This window comes from Eschrichtius robustus, chromosome 17 (genome assembly GCF_028021215.1).
Source record: "Eschrichtius robustus isolate mEscRob2 chromosome 17, mEscRob2.pri, whole genome shotgun sequence".
Classification (NCBI taxonomy): domain Eukaryota; kingdom Metazoa; phylum Chordata; class Mammalia; order Artiodactyla; family Eschrichtiidae; genus Eschrichtius; species Eschrichtius robustus.
Genome location: NC_090840.1, coordinates 59,684,623 through 59,693,879, shown reverse-complemented (window position 1 = coordinate 59,693,879; position 9,257 = coordinate 59,684,623). Strand labels below are relative to the sequence as shown.

The window sequence follows — 9,257 nt, the reverse complement described above, 5'->3', positions numbered from 1 at the left end:
AGTTTTTAACATTTCATTTTAACATTAACTCATTTAAAGAACATGTTTTTAAGATTTTATTCTTATTCACTTATTTATTAATAGTAGTTCAAGTAAAACAAATCGTACAGATTACCTAAAAAGTCTGAATGACTGATTTGATATCAATTAGTATATTAGTTTATGTTAATTTCTTAATTTAAATGTTAGAAAGGTAGCATCATTTATATTAAAGTATTCTTTAATTGAAAAACTAAACTATAATCATCATTCCCTTATAAAATTGTTTGCAATTGGAAATTTTGCTACATCTATTTTTATGTGATATTTACAAATCAAATGCTCATTTGCATGAGATCATCATTCCTAACAAAAGCAAAAGTTGGTCTTAACATCTCGAGTACAATGTATTCAGAAGAGTATAATGAGGCAAAACATATGTTTTTAATTTTGATGAATCTCAATGAATTGTGGTATTGTGTTGTTATATTGTAAAAACACATTAATGGAAGAGATTTTGAAAAGTCCATATAAATTCTCATTAAATACTTAAGCCTAAAAGATTTTTTGTGAGTTTTTTTGTTTTTGCCTCATTACATACAGATTTGAAGTTACAAGAAGTATAAGCAAAATTAAAGGATAGATAGGTAGATAGATAGATACATGATAGATAGGTAACTTGATCAAGGGAGGATAAACAGAGGTAAAGAAAAACAAGACCAAAAAGAGTAAAAGAAATATGCAATTAAGAGCATTATAGTTACATTATTTAACCTTCGATTTGGGTTCTGAGCTTCTAGATTGCTTGATATCCAAGTAAATGTATGGTATGTGAACTTCTGCTTACTCCTTCAGAAACCTCCATATGATATACCTTTTTGAAGGCATGGGCGATTTAAGAGAAGAAAGCAGCTTTAAGCAAGCTAGCCTTTGAAAATTTTTATAAAATTTCCTTTGATCCCCCCAAATACTGCTTTCTTTGATATATTAAAAGAAAGCTTTAATTAACTACACAAATGTTTTATTTGATTTTATTTTACATCTGTGAAAAAAAACACTAAATAACTGTAATTTAAATCTTTATATAAAATCTACTAATGCCTCTGTTGCTTTGTAAGGATTGTTTCAAGGAAAATGTTGAACTCAGTTAACAAGCCTGTACTACTTATGTAAATGAGAGAAAGGGACTCTGTCATTTAAACTATACAGTATTTCAAAAAGCTCTCAGATTGTTACACTGCAAAGTAGTAAAAGCTCTGTTGAATTATCCAAAAAAGCAGTTCAGTAAGGGAATGGCCCCTAATTCTCAGTTACCGTGATTTATCATTATATTCTTAACATTTTATAGTTTTTATTTTTATTATGTTGTATTCAAATATTTATTAAGCAGCTAGGGAGATGCATAGGTGATTAAGACATGGTCAAAGAGGTGAGGCAAATGCACAAGTAATAGAAAGCAAAGTATAAGGTTCACTGAATCATAGCAGTCAAAATAATGTGCTTTAGGAGATCAAGAGTGAGATTGCTTCCAGACTGGAAAGGGTGTGGGTGAGTGGCAAATCAGGCAAGGGGATTGAGATTAAAATAGAAGACTTCAGTCTGAATTGTTGATGATACTCAGTATGGGCTATATTTATCTCTTCTCTTCCTCTCTGGGCTTGATTTACCAGTAGTGCCCAGCATCGTTCAATGCACTTAATATACTTGTTTGCATTTTTGCTTCAATGTCTTCTACAGAACTAAGTTCTTTTGGTATTTTAGGAGTTCCCACACACACTTTTTTTTAAGAATTCTTGACATTTTGGTCTTGGTGTTGATGGTTTTGAGTCTTTTCCATTCTGGTTTGATTTTTGTGCATTTTTGGTTGTAGTATCTCATAGAGATTTCTTTACCAGAGCTTTTTCTTCAGCTTCTTTATCATCAAAATCATCGTCTTCATCTTCATCAGCAGTGAGTTTTACTTTTTTCTGTGGAAACTTGCTTCCATTTCTAAGTACAGGACACTTTCCAGATAAACTTAGGAGTTTCACATTCTCCTCCTCTTCATCCTCTGACTCTGCATCTACCTCCACAGCTACTAAGTGCTATCCACTAATAGGCACAGACCCTGAGCCACACTTCAACTGTAAGACCACAGCTGTTGTTATTTCAAAGCCCCCAGGAGAAACTATTGGCTATACAGACATTTTCAAAGTTTCTAGTGTTACTTTAATTGGACTGCCTTCATAATTCATTGCCTCGACTTCAACAATGTGCAGTTCATCCTTTGTACCAGTCCCTAAACTCACTGTTCTTAAAGATAACTGGTGCTCATTTTCATCATTATCCACCTTAAAGAGATAATCTTTGTCAGCCTTTAGTTCACAACTGAAAAGATAGTTCGGTGGCCTCAAGGGGCTCATGTCCCTTTCCATGGAATCTTCCATGGGGTGGTGGCACACACTTAGGTGGGAGAGAAGGCAGATGGAGGTAAACTACTGTTCCAGACAATAGCCTCGCAGGACAGAATCACACCAGGCAACATTTTATAGCTTTTTGAAGTAGAAAAAAATAAATTGGCTACGATGAAAAATGTACTTTTTCATGCTTAAAATATATCATTGTATTTCTCCTGGAAATTAAAAAAAAAATCAAATTAATATGGAAAGTATTTCATTGTGATGACAGTTTTGGACAATTTTGCAGGGAAACCATTTTGATAGAGAGTCTGTAGAAGGCAGATCTCCACACTACAGATACATAAAACACTACAGTGTTTGAGATATGGCTATTTGCCCACAGGTAACCAACTTTAATGAACTGAAAAATGGTTTCCCTTACTGCATTTGCTTTTGGGAAACTTTAAGATAATGATAATTAGATAATTGATGCTTTAGAGATAAATGAAAATTTTATTAGAAGTTACAACATTTCTTTTCATAATTTTGCCCTTCATTTGAAAATGCTGTTTTCTCTTCCATGTGATTCTCTGTAAATTCTGTAGCATGATTTAAGCAATTAATTGTATTTCATTCACTATTTTCCTATAATTGATCATTATATAAATAATAAATTAGATTTATAAACTCATATTTCCAAAGACCTAACATGAATACCTTTCAGTAATAAAACAATGATTTAAAAGGTAGAACTGAAATTGTAGTACAATGTGGTATTAATATTTCATGTACTCTATTCTAGTTTTTAATTTTTACAGTAAACATAGTTAAACACTGGTCCTTTAAAAAGGTTTGTATTGCTACTTTCTCACTAATATCAGTAAAATAATCAAGTGGAAGAGTTATTTTCAGGTCTCTGAATTCTGTCTGGCTAGTCTCAAGACCTGGAAAGTCATGGCCAACTGTTATTCACCAAGTCATATAAATAGCACAGAGCAACAACATAGCATGTACAGTACTCAAAAAATTCCATAGGTAGATGCTTAAAACATGACATCACTGACAAATCTGAGGTATAGAATTATGTCTACAGTATCATTGCAATAAATTAATGTGTATAAATAGAATAATATGGAATGAAATAAACAAAAAATTTAATACTAGTGGAGTAGTAGACAATGAGAAGCTGAAAACTTGTTCCTAATGGATTATTTTGTATCAGGTAAAAAAACGTCATTTAAGAGTTCTTAATTTTCCTGAGAGATCAAATGCCTGGACCAGATATGTAGAAATATCAATAAACGTGAATGTACTTTTCTTGATTCTCAAATGAAAAAATATAGCATAACCAAAAATGAATGGTGAGAGGCCTTAGATCTTGTACTTCCTTCTTCACAATCCTCCAGTTGTGGAAGTCACATATAGCCAAAGACTTTAATAAACAATTACAATTGTTAGTCCATATTCTGAGAAAAGTTCAAGCTCATACGTCAGACTCAGATTGGGCTTTGCTCTGTAAAATCTAGGCACCCATAATGGTAGAGAACTTATTATGGTATCCAGGATAGATCCTCTTCCTCTATCAAGAGACTGACTTCATTTCCAGATAATAAGCAAAAACTAGGTGTAGAATTAAAATTTCAGTTGTGGAGTTGAAAGAGGCAACCCATGCATGTTTATATTTCACAGAGAAAGAAATATAATGAAAAGCCTTCTTTCCCTACAGGTAGTAATGGAAATAAACATTGGCAATATACCAAAGACTCCCCAAATCTTGAAAGTCTGGAAAATCAGGCCACCAATTGTTTCCATGTCACTCCAAAATATTAGTTATATTGATATAATTATCATAATTAAATTATCAGTTTCTCTGGCAGGATAAAAAGAAATGTGATTCCAATAATAAAGTATATATTTATGGTAGCAAGTTATTCCCCTCATCACTTCGTTTTACATCCTTATGACTAGTTATGGCCAGATTCTTTTATTAGCAAATATTGCCTAAATTATAACCAGAATGTACAATTCACTGTTTCAGTTAGGTTCAGAGGCCACTCTTTTATTGGTTGGGGCATGATGAAACAAGGAAAATTGAGAATCAATTTTGTTGTAACTGAAAAATGAATAGATGGTTGTTTATACAACCAAATTAAAACAAAAGACACCTTTAAACCACTGTGATTTAGTTCACTTGTAATATGGATCTGGTATTTGCCTAAGACAGTGTCTGATTTGGGAGACTAGAAACAATCCACCTGTAGAGCATGCCAATCCATCCGTACTGAGGCACATACCATATCTCTGTACAAAGCCATGAAAACTTAGTTAGGTAAACTGAATTATGTATTCATCAAGAAATTGAGGATTATTAAGAGAAAAATTACACTGGGTGAAATGAACTGCTAAATATTTTGATTGGGCTAATTACATAAGTGACAAATACTCCAGAAAAACTGGATAGATTTAGGTTTATAAAAGTCAATAATTATGCAAAGAATTGGAAATAGAAACCTTGCTGATTTTTGTAAAAAAAAAAAGTCAAATTTGAATTAGATAAAATACAAATAAAACTAATAAAATGTTTGCTGTAAGAACTAGCAAGTGGTTAATTTTGTACAATGGTTCATGTGTACTTGAAAAGAAGATGTATATTCTGCATTTACTGGGTACAGAACTCTGCATACATCAGTTTGATTGAAGAATCATATGGTTCAAATCTTTAACATCTGTTCTGTTGTTGTTCCTTTTCTATCAGCTACTGAGAGAGGATGTCAAATATCACTCTACTAGGAGTGTATTTCTATATTTATTTAAATTTTCCAACATAATAGCTTATTACTTGGAGAATTCAATTCATTTATCTTTAATGGAATTTCTCTATATTTCAGTTTGAATCTACTATCTTAGCATTTGTTTCTATTTTTCCCAATTAATTTTTCTTATTATTTTCTTTCTTTCTTCTTTTGGATGGATCAAGTATCTTAAGCCTTTTTTTCTATATTAATTTATTAATTATATATTATTTTATTATCCTTTTAGAGGTTTTCCAAGTAATTATAGCATGTATCTATGACAAATTAGATCCTAATTAATTTATTATTTATTTATTTTTATTTTTAAATTTTTTAAAGATATTTTTTGATGTGGACCATCCTCAAAGTCTTTATTGAATTTGCCACAATATTGCTTCTGTTTTTTATGTTTTCGTTTTTTGGCCGCGAGGCATGTGGGATCTTAGCTCCCCAACCAGGGATCAAACCTGCACCCCTGTGTTGGAAGGGGAAGTCTTAACCACTGGACCACCAGGGAAGTCCCCTAATTCAAATAATTGCTTTTACAACTTCCCTAACAATGCCAAGATCTTACAAACTTCAGCTACGGTTACACTCTCCTACTTTTTCTGTCATCGTTATCATGTATTTTAATCCTAGTTATTTTAAAATCATGCATGATATTTTTACTTTATAAAATCAGTATAAAAGATAATAGATTTCTCTGGATATTTATCTTCACAGTGATTGTTATTCTGTCTTGCATCTAGAATGATCTTTGTTCTATCTGATGACATAACTTTAGTATTTCTTTCAGTGTAGTTCCTCTGTGAATATATGAATATAATATTTCCCTCATTGTTTTCTTAAAATATTTCAATTTCATATTTCTTTTTCAATTTTTAAATTTTATGTTGGCAGTCACTTCACTTCCTTTAAGCAACTTAAAGATATAATTTTACTATCTTCAGGCTTCATTTTTTTATTTTGAAAAGTCATGTCTCAGTATCATTGTTTCTCTTTTAACATATTTGGAGATGTACCTTTATCTTTCCTTTTTTCTCTTTTTTTTTTTTTTGGCAATTTAAGCTAATCTCATCATTTTTTCTGTTGGTTCCAGCAGTTTACTATTATGTTTTTAAATGTGATTTTCCTTATATTTCTTAATATTTTCATAGCTTATTTAATATATGATTTGATGTTTTTGTCAGTTTTGGAAAAGTCTTGGCCTGTATTTCCTAAACTATTGCTTCAGGCCCATTCTATAGTATGTCCTGTCTGCGACTTTACTAACATGACTGTTAAAGCTATTCACTATACTCCCTCTACCTAATAAACATATTTTATATATTTGTCATATTTTTTCTTGTCTATCTTCTTTAACTTGAATATATTTCTACTGATTGTTTTTTTTACTTTTAGCTATTGCATTTTTCAAAATTAGATTTTCTTATCGGCTTTTTATAAACTTATTTTGTACAACAAATTCTCTATGGTTTTATTTATTTAATTGAACATTAAAACCACAGTTATTTTAAAGTCTGTTAGTTGAAAATAAAACCATAATTACTTATTGGCTCATGGCTCAGTTTATATAGTCTTTTTCTATGGTCTTTTTGTTTCGATCCACATCGTCCTATTTCTTTCTTTTTTTTTTTTTAAATTTTTATTTATTTATTTTTTGGCTGTGTTGGGTCTTCGTTTCTGTACGAGGGCTTTCTCCAGTTGCGGCAAGCGGGGGCCACTCTTCATCACGGTGCGCGGGCCACTCACTATCGCGGCCTCTCTTGTTGCGGACATCGTCCTATTTCTGACACACCTGGTGGTTATTTTACTGAATGTTGCTTGTGTACTAGATATTTAAAAAAAAAAAAAAAAGCTTCAGAAGCCCTAGATAATGTTACCTTAATTCTGAGATGATTTAATTTTCTTCAGATTGGTAAATACAGGATAGGAAGGTCACCTTGATCCAGTCAAGTATGGTTTATTTTCTTTTTTCTATTATTTCTATGGCATAGTACTTTAGAATTTTCAGTTGAAAGTCTAGAGTATCAGTCAGAACCTCTCCTCATTGAGTGTCCCTGAAATTCAAGACAGTTTCTGAAATTTAATTTTTCTTTTTTTTTTACCATCACCACAAGACTGCCAAAATCTTCACTTAGATGTTTACCCTTTAGTAGCTGCTACATGAAGGGAGCCCTTTGTACTCTCTTCTGGCATTTCTATTCTTCATGTTGCTGTAGTATATCCTGTCATTTGGCAGACCGTTGGTATCCAATCCGAGGTCAGAGAAGAACTTATTGTCTATTCTTTAAACTCTGTGAGTCTCAGTGATCCTCCTTGTTGAGCTATCCTAGTTTGGCTGTTGGTATCACTGAGAATCCATTTGATGTCTCACCATTACTCAGTGTGATCCCTCTCCAGAAAGTAACCACCCCTGCATTTCCTATTATTGTGGTTAGCCCTTGAAATTTCATCAAAAAACATTATCATTGTAACACATTCATTTATAAAATGTTTTCTATAAGAAAAGAGAAAAGGGACATTTAATACAATTAAACATTGTGCTTAGCAAATTAGGGGGAAAAATCATTAAAACGTAGCCCTTGTTATTAAGGGCTTAAAGAGCAATTCAAATACAGATGCATATTATGTGTTTCTATAGGCTAAATGTTTCTGTCCCCCCAAATTTAGTTACTGAAATCTAATCCCCAGTGTGACTGTATTTGTAGGTGGGGCCTTTGGCAGGTGATTAGGTCATGAGGCTGAAGTCCTCATGAATAGGGTTAGTGCCCTTATAAAAGAGACCACAGATAACTCCCTTGCCCCCTTCCACCATGTGAGGACACAGCAAAAATACAACCTTCTAATGAACCAGGAGGCAGGCCCTTATCAGCCATTAAATTTGCCAGAGGCTAGATTTAAGTGTTCTATTTCTCCATCACAAATGACCCCAAAACACAGTAGTTTAGAAAAGTAGACATTTAATCTCACCCTGATGGTTCTCCAGGTCTACTGCAAATCTTTGGATCTATGCTGGGCTCAGCTGGGTGCAGGGCTACTTCACCTCCAGGCATGGTTCCTCGTTGCATATTGGGCTCTATCATTTAAGTATGTAAGGACACACATGTGCATACACAGCATGAATATTTATTTTAAGACCCACACTGAAGAGACAGCAGATAGCCAGGAGAAGCTTTTCCCATGGCATTATCAGAAGGACAGTGGACAAGAACACACAATGCCATTCAAGGCCTAGGGTTTAAACTAATACATGTCACTTCCGCCAACATTCTTTTTAGCCGAAATAGTCTCACAGTTGAGATCAAACTCAAGTTTGGGGAATAATTACTTTATTCCTTTAGTGGGAGGAAATACAAGTGGCAGAGACCACGGATACAGAGATGGGTAAAGAATAGATTCCAATAATAATTTAGTCTATTACATTTATACACTTGGTTACAATTACTCATATCCCTCCCATATGCAAAGTATATTTACTCACATACCAATGTCTCCCCAAATCTCATCCACTCATATTATTAGCCTTGAAGTCCAATATACCATGTTCTACATTAGGGCTGGATTCTATTCTTCATGATCTGAAGATCTATGAAAAGCCTAGTTATTTGCCAAACACATCTAATAATGGATCAGGAACAGAATAGCTGCAATTAACACTCTCATTAAAAAGGTAAGAATGAGAGTTACAGAGCAGTTAGTTGTTCATATTTAGGAAATCCTGCTGGGAAAAAGGTATCAGGTTCTCCTTCACAGTCAACATGGATTATTTCTGATTATGCCTCAATTCTGCTTCTTGCCCCCCAGTATGTCGTTTTCCCAGGCTCTTGGCTGTTCCTCTGCAAGGTCTGGCGTTTTCTGCTCTTCTCTTTGGCCACTTCTGCAAAAGGCATTATAGCATATCCCTTTCTTAATGGCTCAACTACTTTATCCGCCTGCTTCCTGAATGTAAAAAGTAGGGGAGCAGAAGTCTTTTCATAATAAACTTTCTCACTCTCTTTCAATCTGATCTGTCATTTACTTTTGCCAGTACAACTCTCTCCATAAGCTTGTGATTTTCTTTGGTGTATGGTTCCAGTCTGGTCCATGTTTCAAAAGTCACACTCAA

At 33.2% G+C, this 9,257-nt stretch overlaps 1 pseudogene; it reads right to left on the bottom strand.

Annotated features, from left to right (window-relative positions):
• Positions 1–1,642: 1,642 nt before the first annotated feature.
• Positions 1,643–2,405, bottom strand: LOC137751057 (nucleophosmin pseudogene; annotated as a pseudogene).
• Positions 2,406–9,257: the final 6,852 nt, after the last annotated feature.